The 22,626-nt window shown below is 42.5% G+C and overlaps 1 protein-coding gene across 1 annotated transcript in view; it reads right to left on the minus strand.

Moving 5' to 3' along the window:
- The window catches only part of TRPC4 (transient receptor potential cation channel subfamily C member 4), a 210,054-nt gene extending 190,888 nt beyond the window's left edge, over positions 1-19,166 (minus strand). The window contains exon 1 of the mRNA XM_073342454.1: positions 18,611-19,166. The gene's annotated coding sequence lies outside the window, so the exon portion shown is untranslated. The remainder of the gene's footprint in view (positions 1-18,610) is intronic.
- Positions 19,167-22,626: the final 3,460 nt, after the last annotated feature.

A 22,626-nucleotide genomic window follows, 5' to 3' on the forward strand; every position in this document is an offset into this window, starting at 1 on the left:
TTCCTTCTATGTGATGTGTTTTATTTAAAGACCTTCCTAATCTTTCTCAGTTCTACAGCTGTTAATCCTCCTTTTAAATCATGCTTAATTACTATTGCTTTTAGCTTTCTTCTCTTAATCAACTTTTATACCTCAAATGCAATTTGATTTATGAACTTGTTTATTTTAAAAAAATAAGTATTTTAATTTTATGAAAAGTTTTGGGAAATGATGTGCATAAGGTAAAATGTAAAATATTAATATGTTAACTCAAAATATGCTCCTCCTGCTCCCTGGGTTTAGGGCAAGCTAATTTACCACAGGAAGGGTCTTTTTGCCTTTGAATCAAAGGCTGTTTCTGACAAAAATTGAAACTAAGAAAGTCTAAGAAGACTAATGGGAGAAATGGGAGTTGCTCCTGTCATTCTTTCTTCAGATCCAACCTTTTGTCTGGTTACATTTTCTCATTACGGCCTGTCAAAATCAGTTTGCAAGCTCTTTGGAGCATGGATCATGTCATTTTTCTAAATCAGTAAAAAATAATAATTATAATGAAAAGCAATAAAAATAAGAAGATTATAAATGATAAAAAGATTAGCTGTCAAACAATAAAGGTGACAACATACTGAGTGAATGTCTGTGAATTCTCCCTATCCAGAGAATGATCAGTGAAGAAAATAATTTACTGTTATGGGACCTTGATAAAAAATACGTTTCTATGTTATTGGAAAAAACTGCAGTTGGCTTTTACTTGAACTAACAATTCTATGTTCTGTGTATATGATCCTTGTTTCAGTCTGCATCCCAAAGTTAAACCTTTACAGTTTACTGGTCACCTCTTCATCCTCAGACAAAGAAAAGGTGCTGAGTCTGAATGTGATATCAGGCACATCAAAAACATTAAAACCAGAAGCAGATTTCTCATGAAAAGAAAAGGAGTATTTGTGGCACCTTAGAGACTAACCAATTTATTTGAGCATAAGCTTTCATGAGCTACAGCTCACTTCATCGGATGCATACTGTGGAAACTGCAGAAGACATTATATACACAGAGACCATGAAACAATACCTCCTCCCATCCCACTCTCCTGCTGGTAATAGCTTATCTAAAGTGATCACTCTCCTTACAATGTGTATGATAATCAAGTTGGGCCATTTCCAGCACAAATCCAGGTTTTCTCACCCCCCACCCCTCCTCCAAAAACCACACACACAAACTCACTCTCCTGCTGGTAATAGCTTATCCAAAGTGACCACTCCTCTTACAATGTGTATGAAAATCAAGATGGGCCATTTCCAGCACAAATCCAGGTTTTCTCACAGGAGGTATTGTTTCATGGTCTCTGTGTATATAATGTCTTCTGCAGTTTCCACAGTATGCATTCGATGAAGTGAGCTGTAGCTCACGAAAGCTTGTGCTCAAATAAATTGGTTAGTCTCTAAGGTGCCACAAGTACTCCTTTTCTTTTTACGAATACAGACTAACACGGCTGTTACTCTGAAATTTCTCATGAAGACTCCCAAGCCCCATAAGAGTATTGTGCCCTGCTTCCTCCAGCAGTTTTATATGATGGAGGCCATGTGCAGTTCATCTAAAGATCAAACACTATAAGAATCTGTTGTTAGGCTTACATGAATATGATTAATTGATTGAAGAATTGTTGTACATAAAACCTTGGGGTGGGGAGCACTTTGTGGATAATAAAGAATGGAATCAAAGATATTGACTTAATTCTTGGGTGTGGTCAAGCAGCACTTGCCACAGGATCTGGGGATGGGGGAGGACAAAAGTAGTTTTATACCACCTTTTTTTTTTGGATCTCAGATTTTGGGGCCAACCAGGTATAAATTACAGCAGCTTTAGGACTGCTGTAATCTGAATCTCAAGATGTCTTTGACCCCCAGAGGTTAATCCACAAGCTGGAGATCACTGAGGATTTAATGGGGAGTAGAACTGTCTCTCGTCCCCTTAGGATTTCCCCTATACTGACAGGTAGCCATAAAAGATAACTTTATGGCCTTTTGTGTGCTTGAGTGGTGAAAATGGGCCAAACTGGGATCAAAAACAGAGTCTAAGAAAACCATTAGAATGTTTATGATGTGTGTATATACCACAGCTGGGAATCCTTAACTCTGTATCTTTCGAATAATTAATCCAATGAACAGTAAAACACTGAGAAGAAAATGCCAAAAAAGTTTATGACCTAGAAAGCCACCTGGGAAGAATGCAAAAAAAGGATTTAGACTGAAAAAAGCAACATGCACTAATGGACTTCTTTAAAATTATCTTATATGTATAAAACCTATGAACTGAGATTCATCAACACCATGTATGAAGTTGTGCCATGCTGTTGTTTTTTCTCTGTTACCATGAGTAATATTTCACTCATACTTCAAATTACAATCCTTAGGCCCTGATTCAGAAAAGCATCCCTATTCAGGAAAGCACTTAAGCAAGTACTTAACTTTAACCATGTGCTGAAATAATCCCATTGGCTTCAACACATGCTTACAGTTAAGCATATACTGAAAATACTTTCCTAAATCAGGGCTTCTATTACCAAATACTGCAAAATGTAGTGTATTCCTTGTTGCTCATAAAGGTTCCTTACAATGAAGTGTTTATTGATTATTGTAGCCTTTAATTATACCCCTTCATTAGGTGCAAAGGGTTTGTTTAAGGTAAGTATATTGCATTTGCTCTGAGTAAATAAGAAACAGAACAAGGGAACACTAATGAAATAAGATAACTAGAGACTTGAACATGTTTAGTTCTCCTTGTACAATGTGTACCAAACTGCTATGTTAATAAAAGCAAAACAAGCCATACAAGTATGTCTATTTTGGAGCTGTCAGTAAGAATTCTCTGTGATAAATACATAAGCAGCCCTATTCTAATTTGGTGATATAACTCACAGTTGTCGTAAGCTTTTTCCACAAACCATTTATGTGGCTGTTTTGAAGTGAAGGGGCCTGCTATTTTGACTGGTGTGGGGTTGGTGGTGGTGGGTTGTTTTTTTTTAATACCATCCATTTTTTGCCATGTTGGAGATTGCATTTTGATTTTTAGTCCTGATTTCTCATTCAACCCCAATCCACCTTGCCCTTAGTCAGTAGTGCCTAGATAGTAGGAATAGCATGGAAGCAGGGTGATAAACACCAGGGGAAAGCAGTGCTCCACAGCAATGCTTCTGGATAATTAAGATTTTCTGATAGGTTCAGTCGAAAGCTGTGACAAACTAATAATCCATTTGGTAATACTCCAGAGTATGACAGCTGCTTTGCAGATACACCATCTAATTGGGTTCCGTGGACACATCTTCCTGTGCATTAAGGAGGATGTATTACCCCCACACAGGATAACTTGGACCAGCCATGTTCTTGGAGGTGAAATGGGTTGGTTCCTTTCTGAGTTTTGTCGCATTGCAAAACAAACAGATGACAACTTCACTGCTCCAAGGAGCTTATGAACTATTTTTGGAGTTGACAGAATGACGAGGTGGTGGGTGACAAGACTAATTAAGGGCAAGGGAGGAAGGTCAAGGGCAACAAAAATGATTAAAGGTCTAGAAAACATTACCTGTGAGGGAAGATTGAAAACCTTGGATTTGTTTAGTCTGGAGAAGAGATGACTGACAGAGGACATGATAACAGTTTTCAATGACATAAAAAGTTGTTATAAGGAGGAGGGAGAAAAATTGTTCTTAACCTCTGAGGATAGGACAAGAAGCAATGGGCTTAAATTGCAGCAAGGGAGGTTTAGGTTGGACATTAGGAAAAACTTCCTAACTGTCAGGGTGGTTAAGCAACAGAATAAATTGCCTCGAGAGGTGGTGGAATCTCCATCATTGGAGATTTTTAAGAGCAGGTTAGACAAACACCCATCAAGAATGGTTTAGATAATTCTTAGTCCTGCCATGAGTGCAGGGGATTGGACTAGATGACCTCTCGAGGTCCCTGCCAGTCCTATGATTCTATAATATCAACAAGAATACATGTTTATTCAATGTGGTGAATGCACAGTACGATGGGGGAAAGAAGTGTCTGTTTATAATAAAATCATGTGTTTGGGCTTGGGTTTTTTAGATAAATGGACAGAGTAACTGGGTAGACTTCAGTTCTGATTCTATCTTATGATCTGGCCTGTTTCCACCACTAACAGTAAAGGGGCTGGATTCTGGATGTGTAACTAGCCCATGGAGAATTCCCTTAGTAGAAAAGAACTCCTCACTGGTATAAAGACAGCAGAACCAGTTCCTGCATCAGCCAGACAGCCCCCCACCCTGTTGTAGCGGCTATGTCCAGGGAGGAGAGGGGGCATGTCAGGGCTGTGGTAGTGGTCCACTCCCTATGCTGGCCCTTCAGACCATCTGTGAGGAGCCTAAATTATAGCAATCCCTTGATTATTCTTACTCACACTGGGGTCTGACAGGCACAGAATCAAGGAGACACAACCAGCTTCTGATAGCTTCCCCCACCTGTCTTCTGTACCTAATGGAACTCAGATACGGAAGAGAGTTGAGTTCTTACTTAGTAAGCATGTTATAAGCGCTGTGGAAAAAACAGACCTTCAGGAGAATTTAGAGAAGAGTTACACATTAGAAGTTTAGTTACACATGAAGATATTGCAGCAATAAACATACTGTATAATCTCCAAGCTCTAAGCATTTGGTATATCTGGCCTCAGTATATAAACAAATATGTTCCAATTTAAGACGATTAAGTTAAACAACCATGAATGAAAATATTTCTATTTAAGTGGAGAGACCAAAATATGGCATTACAATTGTGCTGTGCTTGACTTCATTTCCCCTATAAAAGAAAATGTGACTAGCAGTTCGGGCACAGAAATTAGAATATGGATTCTATTCCTTCCTCTCCCACTGATTTGCATTGGGAGATTTTAGGGAAACTGAGGCTTGACAAGACCCCCCATCAGTTAAAAATGGATATAACATATGCTTTACATCAGTGTCATAAACCTTAATTATTTTATAACACTGTAGGGTCCACTTACTAAAAAAATTGCTTTAAAATTAAAAAGTATAGAAGTTTGGACACTGGATTGGCCTTTTTGATGGGCATCTCTTTTTCTAGGAGGGTGGGAAAGTTAGCAGCTCTTTTCTATAGGTAGTCCCTGATTTTACACAAGGTCAGACTATCCCTCTCTATGGTAACTAGCTGGTATTTGAAGGCTCCATGCAGAATTTTTTAGCCTAAATTTTACAGCTGTGAATACTTTGCAGGTTCAACCACTCTATACAAATAAGTTAAATGTAAAAAACAAGCTGATTATATCAGTATAAACAACATTTTTAAAATCTGGTATTGTTGGCTGATTGCAGCACAGCTTGTCTTAAAGGATTATTATCCAAAATGAAATCCAACATTCTCTCTCCTAGTTTAAATAAAATTGCATCGAAACAAAATGGAAATGAGATATTTTAATTCCTCTCGAACAGAGGATGCCACAGTAGTCAGCAGTCAAGTTTAACAAGAGGATTTACCAGGAAATGATATATTATGAACAAGCAACTCCACATAGCTAGAGATAAAAGCAAGGATATCACCACCTGAGAACCCAAAGATAATATTTTTAGCTGTAACCAAGTATTCAGTGGCCTACGGTAGGTTGTAGGGGGGCGGGGGAAACACGCTCTTGAGAGCATCTGCAAAGGCTAGACGCCTTTGCACATAGGCAGACTGAATACAATGTAGGTAGTGCAACTCTTCTTTGCAAGAGGCGGGATTTGAGCAGCCAATGCAGGGTCCACGCTAGATCTGACTGGATAATGGTGGAGGGGGGTTCCATAGAAAATTTAGACTTTTTAATGAGTCTGAGTGCAGCTGAAAACTTTCCAGTTGAGGTTTTTGATGAAAAAAATCTGAAGTTTTCTTAGATGGTGCATAGTCTTTGTGTTGGCACTTTGCAGAGGGGTGAATTTCCCACATACGCACAGAACACCACATTTTAGTCTAGCTAACCTGTCCTCACATGAATTTTAACTCACTCTGAGAACAGATGACAGGGTGCTTGCACTCGTTTGGTATGCTGTATTTACAATGCTATGGTTGGAAGGCCAGACCCTGTACATCTGAAGTCAATGGGAGTTTTGACACTGGTGGGTGAGGATCAAGCACATCCTGCAGAAGAGGACAGGACTCTGTCACTGATTTAGTTTGCCTAGGAAACAGTTTGCCTAGAAATCCCTTTCCACAGCTTGTGGATTTGTCAGCACAAACATTCTTGCTGAAATTCTCTGTATACATATTTACTATACGTGAGTTTTGAATCAGACACAATATCCCCCAAAATGCACACACTACCAATGCTGTTAATTCAGTTCCCCGATGGAAAATGTAAGTGGGACTTTCCCACTTTTTAAAAAGGAAATGTTTTAATAAGAAAATATTTAGTAACAAACAGCAGCTGTATTTACAGCATTTCTGTTTTCATAATGAGTTGCCAGAAGTCTATAGCAATATAGAAGAAGATGAAATTGTCCTAGGACTAAGTTCTTGCTCTCTGTGTGGTCCAGTACACTTCTTAGATATGACACCAGTTTTCTAGTCTACTAAAGATAAAATACATGCTGAGTAAGGAATGCCTTTACATTTTTCTCCCCAGACAAGGACAATTAACATTCTAGTTTTTGTCCTGACCTAGAGAAATGGGTGCAAGGAAGATAAGGCAAATCTTTAAATCTGCATTTGGTCAGATAATAGTGACTATTTCTCTTCAACGTAGATCTTGCTATTGACATCCATGCCTTTTTCATTTTCATATTGGATAACTACAGTCTGCTCTACACATGGGTAGAGTTGAAGATCATTTGGAATCTATAGCAGATGCAGAATGTGGGAATTTATCTGCCTAAACATATTGACCATATAGGAAAAATATATCACTTCTCCAGACACTACATTGGTTTCTTCTTCACTTCTGGTTTCAATTCAAATTGTTGGCCTCATTCTTTAAAACCCTATATGGCTAGGGTCCAGCATACCTAAAAGACCTCCCCTTCCCCATCCAAATCTACTGCCATGAAGATAGAGATGTCCAATGGCTTGAGTTCACAGCCTCCAGATTTTAATATTTGGCAGCTGGTTGTGGTGGGTTTCAGTGCAGGGCCTTTGATTGTGGAATTCACTACCGATTCCTTGGTCTGAAAGAACCCAAATATGCTGGGCATCATACTAAGTAGCACAGCCATCTGTTTTCCTGAGCCATTCACTAGGAGCGGGAGCAGATGAAATGAGTATCATGTTTATTTGGATTCAAGGGTGGAGATTTATTTTTGTTGATTCTTAAAATTGATACTTGGAGCATTCTGATTTTTAAATGTTCTACATGGGTATTGGGCACGGTCAACACTGGGGTGCCTCCTTCTGGCTGTTCTGGGAAGGAGTTCCTTCCAGGTCCAACACCCCCTTCTGTCACTCATTCGTGCATCCTGCTGCCTCTCTCTCTCTCTGTGACTCAGGGTCCTCTCTCTTCATTGTATTGGCCCTCAGCCAGGTCACTGTGTGTTATTCCCTTCTGGGGGTTATAAAAGTCTGTCCATCCAAAAGTGGTGGTCTTCTCCCACACTGCCAGGACTGTGCCACTTCCCCAGTGGCTGGTAGGGGAACCTGGGCTCACTCTCTACTCGAGGTTCCATCTCTGGGTCCTTCTAATCAGCAGCCAATGTCGGCACCATCTAAACTGCCATTTCCCTGAGCTCTGCCCCTATATTTCCTTCCTTTCCTCCAGAGCCCTCACTGTGGCCTCCTTCTGCTGCCAACTTCCTGGCTTTATACTAGCCACTTCAGTTCTTCTCAGCTGGGTTCCATCATCATTCAGGGGTTACACAGGCCACCTCGGCTGTGGCTTATCTGGTTAATTGGCCACTTCTCAGCCTCATCACCCCCTTCTAGGCTAGCATGGGGATGAACACCCCATCACAGACAAATTTTCAGAAACTGAAAACCAACAAAAGCCATGCCCACTTTTTGTTCTATATGGCCTGCAGCAGGTTTGAGAGCATGCAGAGGGTGCATAACCATAAAAGCTGGCCAGTCAGGGCTACTTAAGCAGAGAAGATGCTTGTGACTTTGCACCATGGGGCACAACTATCTGTTCACGAGACTTGGTGAGCCAATGGTCTGCTTCTTGAGATGTACATAATGTGTTCCCTGAATAACTTTGTATGAGATTTGGACATCAGAGAATGTGGGGAGAAAAGTGAGAGGTGAGTTTTAAGTGTGACCGCACAGTTATAAACAATAGGTGAAATTTCCTTTGGCAGCTCTCAAAGGTTGGGAAGGGAAGGGATGAACCACAGGTCTGAACCCTGGTTCTAGGCTGCAGTAGTGGTAGATTCCATCTCCCCAGCTGCTCTGGACCCATGACCCATACAGCCTGGATGCTCTGGTTTTATGCAAGTGGAAACAGTCTCGCTTAGTGGATGTAAACAGGAGATCTGGAGTTAAGGTTGTTTTTGGCAGTGCTCCTCCTGCTCATTCAGCAGATTCACTTTTGCACGTGAGATATTTGGCTGACTGTTGAAATAAAAGCCACACGCTTACTTGATCAAAGTTAAGGTTGAGAAGGAGGAATCACTTAAATATCCAGGGATATCTCCAGCTATCTTTCATGTAAAGACAAATAGAGAGAAAATGACAGAAAGGGAAAAAGGGTGAAGATGAAAGAAGAGAGCCCAAAGAAATTGAACCTTCTGGGAATTCATAGAGGTGATATCTTGGGATGGAGAAGTCACCACTAGACACTAAAACAACAGTTAGATCACAGGGGAGATCACCACAAGGATGGATCCAGTCCAGGAGAATGGAGTGCTGGGGCCTCATAGACTCTACCGCAGAAAAGCCTAATAAAAAAAAATCATACTTATCAGTTTCCCATTCATTATCATAGTATTTGAGCACCTAATCCTGTATACCATAGACACAGGGAGATATGTTCAGACAAGTGTAGCCTGCCTGGCTCTAGGAATTATTTTGGGGAAGTTCTCTGTCCTGTGTTATACAGGAGGTCAGACTAGATAATCACAATGGTCCCTTCTGGCCTTGGAAATCTATAAATCTATGAACCAAGGAAGCTTCCAGAGCTTCTGGCTCACAGATGCAGAAGTTAGCTTTGGACGGCTCAGGCTCTCGAACATTTGATTTGAGAAAAATTAAACCCAGAAAATGTTCAGAAGCTCTTTTCCTAAAATCCACTTTCAAAATAATTTGGAAAGAAAGACAAATCTTATTTTATACGCACTTATTCTGTGACATTTTTAGCACACCTCTTGCACTATCTGAATAAGAAATACATTTTTTTTAAAAGTAGAAGCAGCACTTCTGGAATTTAAGCTGTGAAATGGCCCAGCGCTGCAGGGATGAAAATGACCTACACGGAGGTATATTAATTACTTTTCTTCTCTGCAGCATCCTGATAATCTTTCATTACCTTGTAAACCTTGCTGTGCAAAGTATTTAACTCCTATTTCAGTGCTTTCTTACCTTGCCAGTTTCAAGTTGCATTAGTCAAACATTTAATGTACCTAGAAAGAATTTCTGCCTGGATGTCCCTTGCTTTTTTGTTACAAAAAAGTAGCTTTAATTTATTAGCCCTTTATGTGTGTTCACTTTTTAGAGCCTTTTTATTTACAGTGTATTACACCACAAGGAACTGTTCAGCAATATCATATCTCAATAAGCAGAATATAATCAAAGTCTATGTTAAATCACTCAGATCAGAGCTAAGGGCAGAAGTCTGTCTTTCCTCTGCCTCAACGAGTCCGGGGCTTTTAAAAAAAAAGGACTGATTTTTAATACCATACACTGATGCAAAATATGGCTACAAAGGGGTAAACTAAAAGCAAATTTTCATCTTAAGTCTAGATTGTCTTGCTTTTAGTAATTTTAAAACTAATGGCTGATGAAGCAGCTATATTGTAAACCAACATAGCTTGGATTTGAAATCACATAGAAGACCAGAGATAATAATACATCTGACAATAAATAAAGCCATTATGTGCTCTAGTCTGAGTAGAACAACTGCTGTGAATGCCTCCCCCCTCCATTCTTGTTTACTTTGTCTCAAAATATGCTATAATTAAGCCTTTTCTAGCAGCTTCCGTGTTGTCTTTTCAGATCCAGTGCAAATCTGTTTCTTTTTTGAATTAACATTTGAAAAGGGAACGTAGCCCTGAGGAAGTAAGGGGATAATAGCACAGCCTATCTGGTCAAATGTCACACAGATTGGTGATGCGCAGGACTTTCCCTACTGTTTTGCCAGTAAACTCCAATCCTGACCTGCAGCACTTCAGCTGCACCAGTCCCACATATCTTCCTGAGAAGAGGCTGCCAAACGACATAGTGTTTGGGGGATAGAGACAAATCTCCACAGGTGTTGGACAAGACAAACGCACTTTTTACTTGCCACCTAAATTAGGATTTAAACAGATATCTCTGGAAGAGAGAGGCTAGTACTTTAGCTCTCTGGGCCACATAGCTTCTTCTACAAGTCATCTTGAACAAGTACTTGATGGGTTGGCCTTAGTGGTCTAACGCAAACTAACCTTTATTAAAAAGGGAGTGCTATTGCTCATTATCATGTGTGTTAACAGGCAACATATTTTGGCCCTGGCATATTCAAAATGATGATCACAATCCTGCCAGGTGAGGAGCGTGGCCCTGGCAGTGTTGGGCCTTAAGCAGGAAAAGGTACTGAGGGACTGAATGCTTTCTTCATGGACTGTCTTCTGAAAAGGGAGACCAGCTACTAGAAGAAATGGTGTCAGCATCAATAGAAGGAGAGTAGGGTTGAATTTAAGAGACATCCATCTGTATGTTTTGATTGTCTTTGGAGTAATCTCTCTGACAATCTGAACAGAAAGAAAAGATATGGGGAAAGATACAGCAATAATTCTGTCTTAGGGCCCCGTCCTACACCCTAAGAAGTTTTGCCAGTATCTTCCATGGATGGGGAATAGAATCCTTAAATTATTTTGGTGATGAAACCTGGGGTCCAATCCTTCCTTTTGTCTCAATAAGGTCTACAGGATCAGATCCTAAGAGTTATCCATCTTTCTTCAATATTTCCAAGGCACCTATCACTGTGATATCCAGCTTCTTTCTTCACAGAAAACTGGCTGCTGTGGTGGATAGTGCTATGTTATATGAAATCTGGATATATTGTGTAGGCAAGTTTGTTTAAACTATTCAGGTCCATTCTTTCCATAAAGGAATCAATCTAGGAAGTGAAATGTCCCTTACCACTAGAGTATTTAAGTGCCTGATAAAGCATGCTCTACGATAATTTTTTTTTTGTAATGTGATGTAGGACTTACACTAAATAAGAACAGCAATTCTGGGTCAGACCAATTGCCCATTTAGTCCAGTATCCTGTCTTCCGACAGTGGCCAATGCCAGGTACTTCAGAGGGAATGAACAGAACAGGTAATCATCAAGTGATCCATCCCTTGTTGCTCATTCCTAGATTCTGGCAACTGAGGCTAGGGACATCACCCCATCCATCCTGGCTTATAGCCATTGATGGACCTATCCTCCATGAACTTATCTCATTCTTTTTTGAAATAAGTTATACTCTTGGCCTTCACAGAATCCTCTGGCAAAGAGTTCCATAGATAAACTGTGCATTGTGTGAAGAAATACTTCCTTTTGTTTGTTTTAAACCTGCTGCCTCTGAATTTCATTTGATGACCCCTACTTCTTGTGTTATGAGAAGGAGTAAATAACACTTCCTTATTTACTTTCTCCACACCCGTCATGATTTTATAGACCTTTATTATATCCCACCTTAGTCATCTTTTTTCCAAGCTGAATAGTCCAAGTCTTATTAATCTCTCCTCATATGGAAACTGTTCTATATCCCCACTAAATTTTGTTGCCTTTTTCTGTACCTTTTCAAATTCCAATACATTTTCTGAGATGGGGCGACCACATCTGTATGCAATATTCAAAATGTGGCCATACCATGGATTTATATAGACACAATATGATATTTTCGTTCTTATTTTCTATCCCTTCCCTAATGATTCCCCACATTCTCTTGGCTTTTTTGACTGCCACTGCACATTGAAGGGATGTTTTCAAAGAACTATCCACAATGACTCCAAGATCTATTTCTTGAGTGGTAACAGCTAATTTAGATCCCATCATTTTATATGCATAGTTGGGATTATGTTTTCTAATGTTTTCTACTTTGCATTTATCAACACTGAATTTCATCTGCCGTTTTGTTGCCAAGTCACCCAGTTTTGTGAGATCCCTTTGTAACTCTTTTCAGGCTGCTTTGAACTTAACCATCTTGAGTAGTGTTGTATCATCAAAGCCTTGAGGTAAGTGCACGAGCAGGAGAGTGAAAAAGGGGAGGACTCCTGCCTCATACAGAGAAAGCGGGACGATCAGCGAATTATCTTAAGTGCTTATACACAAATGCAAGAAGCCTGGGAAACAAACAGGGAGAACTGGAAGTCCTGGTACAGTCAAGGAATTATGATTTGATTGGAATAACAGAGACTTGGTGGGATAACTCACATGACTGGAGTACTGTCATGGATGGATATAAACTGTTCAGGAAGGACAGACAGGGCAGAAAAGATGGGGGAGTTGCATTGTATATACGAGAGCAGTGTGACTGCTCAGAGCTCCGGTTTGAAACTGCAGAAAAACCTGAGAGTCTCTGGATTAAGTTTAGAAGTGTGAACAACAAGGGTGATGTCATGGTGGGAGCCTGCTATAGACCACTGGACCAGGGGGATGAGGTGGACAAGGCTTTCTTCCGGCAACTAACAGAAGTTACTAGATCACAAGCCCTGGTTCTCATGGGAGATTTCAATCACCCTGATATCTGCTTAGAGAGCAATACAGCAGTGCACAGACAATCCAGGAAGTTTTTGGAAAGTGTAGGGGACAATTTCCTGGTGCAAGTGCTGGAGGAACCAACTAGGGGCAGAGCTCTTCTTGACCTGCTTCTCACAAACCGAGAAGAATTAGTAGGGGAAGCAAAAGTGGATGGGAACCTAGGAGGCAGTGACCATGAGATGGTCGAGTTCAGGATCCTGACACAAGGAAGAAAGGAGAGCAGCAGAATACGGACCCTGGACTTCAAAAAAGCAGACTTTGACTCCCTCAGGGAACTGATGGGCAGGATCCCCTGGGAGAATAACATGAGGGGGAAAGGAGTCCAGGAGAGTTGGCTGTATTTTAAAGAATCCTTATTGAGGTTGCACAAACAAACCATCCCGATGTGTAGAAAGATTAGTAAATATGGCAGGCAACCAGCCTGGCTTAACAATGATATCCTTGCTGATCTTACACACAAAAAAGTTTACAATAAATGGAAGATCGGACAAATGACCAGGGAGGAGTACAAAAATATTGCTCAGGCATGCACGAGTGAAATCAGGAAGGCCAAATCACACCTGGAGTTGCAGCTAGCAAGAGATGTTAAGAGTAACAAGAAGGGTTTCTTCAGGTATGTTAGCAACAAGAAGAAAGTCAAGGAAAGTGTGGGCCCCTTACTGAATGAGGGAGGCAACCTTGTGACAGAGGATGTGGAAAAAGCTAATGTACTCTGCTTTTTTTGGCTCTGTCTTCACGAACAAGGTCAGCTCCCAAACTGCTGCACAGGGCAGCACAGCATGGGGAGGAGGTGACCAGCCCTCTGTCGAGAAAAAAGTGGTTTAGGACTATTTAGAAAAGCTGGACAAGCACAAGTCCAGTGGACTGGATGCACTGCATCCAAGCGTGCAAAAGGAGTTGGCAGATGTGTTTGCAGAATCATTGGCCATTATTTCTGAAAACTCATTGCGATCGGGGGAGGTCCCAGACGACTGGAAAAAGGCTAATGTCGTGCCCATCTTTAAAAAAGGGAAGAAGGAGAATCCAGGGAACTACAGGCCAGTCAGCCTCACCTCAGTCCCTGGAAAAATCATGAAGCAGGTCCTCAAGGAATCAATTCTGAAGCACTTAGAGGACAGGAAAGTGAACAGGCACAGACAACATGGATTCACCAAGGGCAAGTCATGCCTAACGAACCTAATTGCCTTCTATGATGAGATAACTGGTTCTGTGGATGAGGGGAAAGCAGTGGATGTGTTATTCCTTGACAATAGCAAAACTTTTGATACGGTCTCCCACAGTATTCTTGCCAGCAAGTTGACGAAGTATGGGCTGGATGAATGGACTATAAGGTGGATAGAAAGCTGGCTAGATCATCGGGCTCAATGGGTAGTGATCAATGGCTCCTTGTCTAGTTGGCAGCCGGGATCAAGGTGGATTGCCCCACGGGTCGGTCCTGGGGCCGGTTTTGTTCAATATCTTCATTAATGATCTGGAGGGTGGCGTGGATTGCACCCTCAGCAAGTTTTCAGATGACACTAAAACTGGGAGGGAGTGGTAGATATGCTGGAGGGTAGGGATAGGATACAGAGGGACCTAGACAAATGAGAGGATTGGGCCAAAAGAAATCTGATGAGGTTCAACAAGGACAAGTGCAGAGTCCTGCACTTAGGATGGAAGAATCCCATGCACCAGACTAGGGACCAAGTGGCTAGACAGATTAGGGACTAAGTGGCTAGGCAGCAGTTCTGCAGAAAAGGACCTAGGGGTTACAGTGGATGAGAAGCTGGATATGAGTCAGCAGTGTGCCCTTGTTGCCAAGAAGGCTAACGGCATTTTGGGCTGTATAAGTAAGAGCATTGCCAGCAGATCAAGGGACGTGATCATTCCCCTCTATTCGACATTGGTGAGGCTTCATCTGGAGTACTGTGTCCAGTTTTGGTCCCCACACTACAAGAAGGATGTGGAAAAATTGGAAAGAGTCCAGCGGAGGGCAACAAAAATAATTAAGGGGCTGGAACACATGACTTATGAGGAGAGGCTGAGGGAACTGGGATTGTTTAGTCTGCAGAAGAGAAGAATGAGGGGGGATCTGATAGCTGCTTTCAACTACCTGAGAGGATGGATCTAGACTGTTCTCAGTGGTAGCAGATGACAGAACGAGGAGTAATGGTCTCAAGTTGCAGCAGGGGAGGTTTAGGTTGGATGTTTGCAGGGGTGAAAGTGAGCCGGCAGGGGCCGGTACTGTGTACTGGTAAGAACCGCACCGGCCCATACCCAGCCCACATTAAAGCGTTTCCGCGGCAGCGCTTTAATGTCCCTGCCCCTTTTGCCTCCCCTGTCGATGCCCTGCTGGTAGGGTCTGTACTGGTCAGGCCATCGACGGAGAGGGGGGAAGGGGCAGCAACGTTAAAGCGCTGCCCTGGCAAAGGACCATCCTTAAAGCGCTGCCACAGCAGTGTTTTAATGTCCCTGCCCCTTCCCCCTGTCGGCGGCCCCGCTGGTCGGGTCCGTCCCAGCAGGGCCGCCAACAGGGGAGACAAAAGGGGCAGGGACATTGAAGCACTGCCGCAGCAGCGCTTTAAGGACGGTCCTTTACCGCCGCCGCGCTTTTATGTTGCTGCGCCCTCCCGTCGGCGGGGCCGCGGCAAAGGACCCTGCAGCGCTTTAACTCTCCTGCCCCTTTTGGCCCCCCCGGCCGCCGACAAAGGGAGCAGCTGCCCTGGGGCCGGCGATTTAAAAGGGCCCGGGGCTCCAGACACCACTGCTGCTACGGTGGCAGCGGCATCCGGAGCCCTAGGCCCTTTAAATCAACACAGGAGCCCGGGGCGGCGCGGGCCAGCCAAACTGGAAGGGCTGGCTGGGGGACGCTGACTCCCCCAGGCCCGCCCCTTCTACCCGAGTCCCCGCCCCTTCTGGAGGCCGGAGCTGTCCCACCCCTACCGGTAAGTGGCCTCAGTTACTTTCATCCCTGGATGTTAGGAAAAGCTTTTTCACTAGGAGGGTGGTAAAGTACTGGAATGCGTTACCTAGGGAGGTGGTGGAATCTCCTTCCTTTGAGGTTTTCAAGGTCAGGCTTGACAAAGCCCTGGCTGGGATGATTTAGTTGGGGATTGGTCCTGCTTTGAGCAGGGGGTTGGACTAGATGACCTCCTGAGGTCCCTTCCAACCCTGATATTCTATGATCTGCAAATTTTGCCACCTCACTGTTTACCTCTTTTTACAGATCATTTATGATTATGTTGAATAGGACTGTCCCAGTACAAACCCCTGGGAGACACTACTATTTACCTCTCTCCATTTTGAAAACTGACCATTTATTCCTACTCTTTGTTTCCTATCTTTTAACCAGTTACTGATCCATGAGAGGACCTTCCCTGACTTTGCTTAAAAGCCTTGTCAAAGGCTTTCTGAAAATCTAAGTACACTATATCCACTGAATCACCCTTGTCCACATGCTTATTGACCCCTTCAAAGAATTCTAGTAGATTGGTGAGGTATGATTTCCCTTTATAAAAATCATGTTGATTCTTCCCCAACAAATCGTGTTCATCTGTGTGTCTGATAACTCTGTTCTTTACTATAGTTTCAAGCAATTTGCCTGGTACTGAAGTTAGGCTTGTACTGGCCTGTAATTGCCATGATCTCCTCTGGAGCCTTTTTTAAAAATTGGCATCTCATTAGCTATACTCCAGTCATCTGGTACAGAAGCTGATTTAAATGATAGGTTACATATCACAGTTAGTACTTCTGCAATTTCACATTTGAGTTCCTTCAGAACTCTTGGGTGAATACCATCTGGTCCTAGTGACTTATTACTGTTTAACTGTGTACATGCTATATTACATAGAGTTTATGTGGATGCATTTATCATAACGAAACTATCCTTCTCTGAATATATTGTCTGAACTCTGTTTTGTGGTCTCTTTTTATTTTAATTTTTTAGAAGTGCCTACTAACCAGAAAGCATTTTGGAGTAGCATTTCTATTTACTTCTAGCTAGAAGATATTTTAGTTCAGGAAGAACTGCCACTACTTCTTTTATCAGGCACCTTTGGATAAATATAAATTTCAGTTGCCATGCGAACACGGACTCACTCATTTGATTCCAGTAAAACAAATAAAAAAATTAGTGACACTGCCTTGTAAAATATAATAACAATACAACAACAAAGCTGCAGGTCTTGCCAATCACAGTGGATTTTACAATTCAACCCTTACTTAGTATAAATTTTCTGTCAGTGTTTATTTAAGGTTCAACTGCTTCTTTTCAACAGAATTATGACTACTGTAAAATAGCCAAAATATTCAGGAGCTTGAAAATGTAAATTCAATGCATGGGTGAATTCCTTCAGTCAGTTTGTTTACCATATAAGTCATTATCAGGCTCATTTTCATCATGTTCATTTGCCATCAACCTCACACTCTCTCCTCACACCAGATTCTCTTTATGTTTTTTTTCCAGGATTTTATAGTAGCAATGGTTAGTAGGAAAAAATTAAATTAAAAAAAACCACAATACTTTAAGGTTGAAAAAATACAAGATGTACCTGAAATTTGCTGCACTTGGTGTGCAGTTGTTCCCCATCAACTTTGATTTTCAGAACTGAAACAATGTTTAACTTCACAATGTCAGGATAAATAGGAAAACTGATGTATCAAAGCTTCAAAGACAGATCGGGGAAAGAAGTAACTCTTCCTGATAGCAAGTTGATAGCAGGATAAAGAAACAGCCCACAGAGTTGCTACTTGTCTGGAAATGACGTCCTACTAAAACTCTATTGTGATATCCCCATGCTTTTAGCTGATAAATTATTATTAGAACACTAATCACTCATCCTTTCCTACGTGAAAATATGCTGTTACTGAAGTGCTGCAGTTTTATTACATCATAGTTTCAGAAAGTTCAGCATGCCTAAAAAAAGAAAAAATGGCCTGTCAATGGCCCTACAACTGCCTTCCAAGAGGTTGAGTGTTAGCAGTTACAAGGTTGGTAACCCATGAAAAAATATTTTGCTATAGCCTGATAGTTGTCATAGTCAAGCACTGTACCTGGGGTGGGACCATTTTTTTTTTTCTGAAAGCGCTGTCTTATGCACCTCCGTAGCCAAATAATAATATATGTGAGCGAAATTCAAAGTCTAAAATGAGACAAAGGTGATTTCTGATACACTCTGAGCCCTCACCTGAACGGCTGTGGGTCATGGTCCCTTAGCTGCTCTCCGCTATACCTTATAGGCACATGCATGCTAACTCTACAACCAGTCTCTGTCCAGTTAAACAGCTTCACTCGCCTTCCGGAAAGCCCTGTCTCAAAGAATTAGCCTTCTGCATAAATCCATTGGTTCACATTATGAGCATCGCAAACGCAACCCCCCCCCCCCCCCCCGATTCTGTCTACCAGCGACTTCTGAACCACCTCGTCGTCGTCACAAAACTGTTTCCCTTCCGTTTTTTTCATATACTCAGTTATCCTGCAGGTGTCAGACTTCACTTGCAATAATCCAAACGATGGCACTTTCTACAATGTCAACAATTAAACTGATTGCGATTAAAAAAAAAAAAGCCACGTTTGTTATGTAAAGCAGGGGGAAGGGGGGGAACCTAAATGTTGCTTAATGCTAGGTCCAAGAGGGTACAAAACCCCTGTAGTCACCGCGTGCTTTTATTTGGGCAAAAGTTGGTTAATTCCAGTAATTGGTGGCGTCTCTTAAGAGGAACAACAATAAAACCAAAGCGTCAAGAAGAAAATATTCCAAAATGGGTGAGAACTTACTTGGTTTATATGCATGCGTTGCTATCCAGCGTTTTTACTTCAACTGTTATCAGGGCACATTTCAATTCCATTTATAAATTAAATCCATTTAGGATGGTTTTGGTTTTTTTGCAGTCGCCCACCTCATCCACTTTTCCCCATTTCTATGTTATTCTCTTCATCTTTCAGACACTCTCCCCCGATTCAGGTGGTCTTCAACACTTCCACCCAAGGAGACAGCGCCTGTAGCTTCGCTTTAGTGCAACAGATGAGTGGCAAATTCCTCCCGGGCTGTTTATTGTGGTGTCTCATTACTCTTCCTGGGAATCCCATACCGACTGGAAAAAGTAACAGTCCCTTCCCATGCAATGTTTCCCGTTGGAAGAGAAACTGCGAGGCATGAACATCAGAGGGAAAAGAACACAAATAAGCTGAACTTGATGCTTTCCTGCCCAGGAGATCCGCTCTCCGGTATTAAGACACCTCTGCCACAGGAGAGATACCTCTCACAGGAGATCACCCCTTGGACTGTCTTCGCGCTGGTTTCTTCTGTCAGCTTTCCCGCACGATCATTTCTTTCTGTCTTTCCCTCCTTGGTGTGTGGCGGAGCTGCTTCTCCTAGGGACTTTTTTTCTTTTGGTCTGGTGGGGAGGCACCGTAAATACCTAAAAGCGCCGCCTGCAGGATAATCAGGGGATCATACTGAAATCCCCACCGAGGAGCAAAGCCAGCTTTCTGCAGGCTTCGTTCCAATGGGTGCAGGTGGCCTCTTGCAGCCTCTCAGCCACCCTCCGCCTAGAGGCATTCCTCGCCAGTTTGGCGTGACCCTTTCCTTTCTTTTGCAAATGTTTTAGGCTGATTTTTTTATTATTATTATTTTCTATAAAAACGTCCAGGAGTGAAGTCAGGCGTGAACAGCCAACAATCAATGTCCTTACACCTTTCAGCTGTGCGCCAAGAAGAGCGAAAAGGACTGGTTAAAAAAAATAAAGCACAGAAACAGCGACTGAAAAGAAACCCTTCTGTGACAGCTGAATGGACAAAGCCCTGAGATGCACAACGAAAACACAACAGCAAACAATCGTTTGGTTCTCTGCGCCCCCGAAAAACAAGGGTCGGTGCAGTAGTATAAAACTCTACAATATTTGCACTCATTATTATGCATTCGTATACCATACAGTATAAAGGTGAGCCAATCATCCCCAGCTGCAGTAACATCGCACCTTGCAGAAGTGTAAGATTGTTTCAACCGCTGCTTTCTTTTGAGAAGCAAGAAACCTCTGGAATAGTTTCTCTCTTAGCGGTAGCTAGCTAGCTGCCTTCCTGCTGTGTGTGTAGAATTACCCCGCTGCGGACCTTCTTGACCCGTTACCATTTCAATGGAAGTGCGTGTGATAAACTTCAGCTGAAAGTGAGGCTGTTCTCTTTTAATGCAAGAACTGTCACTTTTCCCGCGAAACTCAGATACCAGAGAAAATCACATAAAGAAAAGGAGGACTTGTGGCACCTTAGAGACTAACAAATTTATTTGAGCATGAGCTTTCGTGAGCTACAGCTCACTTCATCGGATGCATTCAGTGGAAAATACAGTGGGGAGATTTATATACACAGAGAACATGAAACAATGGGTGTTACCATACACACTGTAAGGAGAGTGATCACTTAAGATGAGCTACTACCAGCAAAAGGGGGGGGGGGAGAAAACCTTTTGTAGTGATAATTAAGGTGGGCCATTTCCAGCAGTTGGCAAGAACAGGGTGGGGAGGATAAACATGGGGAAATAGTTTTACTTTGTGTAATGACCCATCCACTCCCAGTCTCTATTTAAGCCTAAATTAATTATATACAGTTTGCAAATTAATCAGAGCTCCTAGACCAGGGAAAACCCACCATTTCCCTACATCTTTAATCAAAATGAGGACAATACCTATAACACCAAGTTAAACCCCTTAGGAATAAGACAATGTGCAGAAGGAAGGAGTCCACGTGCTTAAGTCTGGGTTTGGGTCCTGAGGAGAACAGTGTGCACTGCTGTACTCTACAGGGGGAAAGGAACACAGGCAGACGAGTGTCAGTTACATAGTTACATTGCTTAACTTAGCTTGTGCCCTCAGACTCAATCATCCTCCTAGCCTGCCTGCTTAAAATCAAATCCCAGCTGATTCTGAACTCCTGCTCAACTTGCAGAAAGAACTTCTACTGTAGCCAGTACAGCGATTAAGGTGAGGAAATTGCCACACTTCCACAGTAAACAAATAATAAAAAAGCCTGCCTTTGCATAAAATATATACAATATTTCCTCTCTGTTTTTTAAGCAGACCTAGAATTAGCACCACAAACCCTACATGAAGTCTTGGTGTTTCATTCTGCGTTAGCTCATCCATTTAGAAACACAGTTTGTTTGTTTTTCAAAGCTCACAACCATGTGTGTTCTAACATTGCTAAAGTCTTAAAGGGAAAGGCCAACTAGCCAGCCAACACTTCTTGGAAGTATTAAAACAGCATGATGACATAAAGCAGTGCCTGGGCACAGCCATGCTGCAGAAGCTATTCATCAGGAGCGTTATGTCAAAGACTGGGGTCAATTTGTATTCATAAAAAAAATCAGTTGTGTTTTGCTTCACCAATAACTAGCTGAAAACACTTAAATGCACTTTGACCCATTCTTTTTGCAGACTGCAGATCCCTGGAGATACAACTTTCTGAAAGTCCCTTCTAGGGCTAACGGGGGAGTTGCATGCGGGCACTTTACAGATGGTGCAATGCATTGCCTAGAATAAACTAAAACCCAATGTCATGGCAATAGGGGCATAGCTCAGCGCTGACCTGGGACCCCCTCCGCGTCCTTTTGGATGCATCAGGCACTTGATCTCCAATAACCTGACAGCTCTCTGGACTGACCAGGCAAAGGGAGAGACAGATGTGGGTGGAGTTAAGACAGGTCCTGTTACTCCCCATTCAGAACCATGAGAGTAAAGAGCTGGTCTGGTCAGGACTCCAACCTAACTCAACCCTGCAGACACAGCTCCGGATGGCCGCCACCAGCGGGGAGGTGACAGTCCCAGGCACTTAGTCCAGTCCAGTGGTGTGCACAAGCTGGTGATGGCAAATAGGCTAAGCCAACAAATGTAGGGATGCACGCTCACTGCCAGGCACTGTGCCACAGAAACAGAGGGCTGCCTGGCTATGCTCAGGGCCTCACTTCCTCCATTGTCTTCCTGCCCAGTGTTCAGTATGGTGCTGGCAGAGGTGGTGCCCTGATAGCCACTCATCCTGCTTGCATCTCAGGGCTCTCTCGAATCCTATGGGGACTCCCAGTGTGGGAGGCCAGCCTCTGGCGCTGAGATACACAACTGCAGATTATCACATTGAAAATAGAGAAAGGAGGGGATTGCAACATTTTTTTTAAAGGGGGCGGGATTTTGTTGAAAACAAACATCAATGAGCAGCGTTATTAATGGCTGCAGTTTGCACACGCTCTCCAGCCCCTAGGATGCCAGCACAGACAAGGGAAATGATGGTGATTTCATGCAACATCAAATGTTGACCAAACCTAGATCTAGTTGACACAGTGATAAAAATCCCTATGCAGCTCTACTCTGCCACTTCCACCAGGCTAGCATCATGCATTGGCGCTAGACCACTGGTGAGGGAATTGCTAAAATTCTCAGTGGAGAAGTAGGCAGTGGGGGTCTTATCATGCAAAGAATAGGGCCCCTGGGAAGTTGTATGAAGCAGCAGGCAATGCAGAAACACAGCAGTGGACCTCTGCCTCATCCTTCACCTAATATGCTGATGAGGTCAAGGTATATTGGTCCAAATTCAGCCATGCCAATAAGCAGGTCTAATTCCTCTGAGGCCAATCAAGTTGCGCCTGCTTACGTCCAGGCTGAATTCAACACATTACTTCCTAACTATATAAATTACATTTGGGAGAAAGATAGCAGTGCAAAGACAGTCTGAGATGAAGCGTGGAGGGAAAATCATGCCACTGGACTGGAGTAGAAGTGCTAACTTAGAATGGACATCAGGGCATC

Source organism: Lepidochelys kempii, chromosome 1, assembly GCF_965140265.1.
Source record: "Lepidochelys kempii isolate rLepKem1 chromosome 1, rLepKem1.hap2, whole genome shotgun sequence".
NCBI classification, from domain to species: domain Eukaryota; kingdom Metazoa; phylum Chordata; order Testudines; family Cheloniidae; genus Lepidochelys; species Lepidochelys kempii.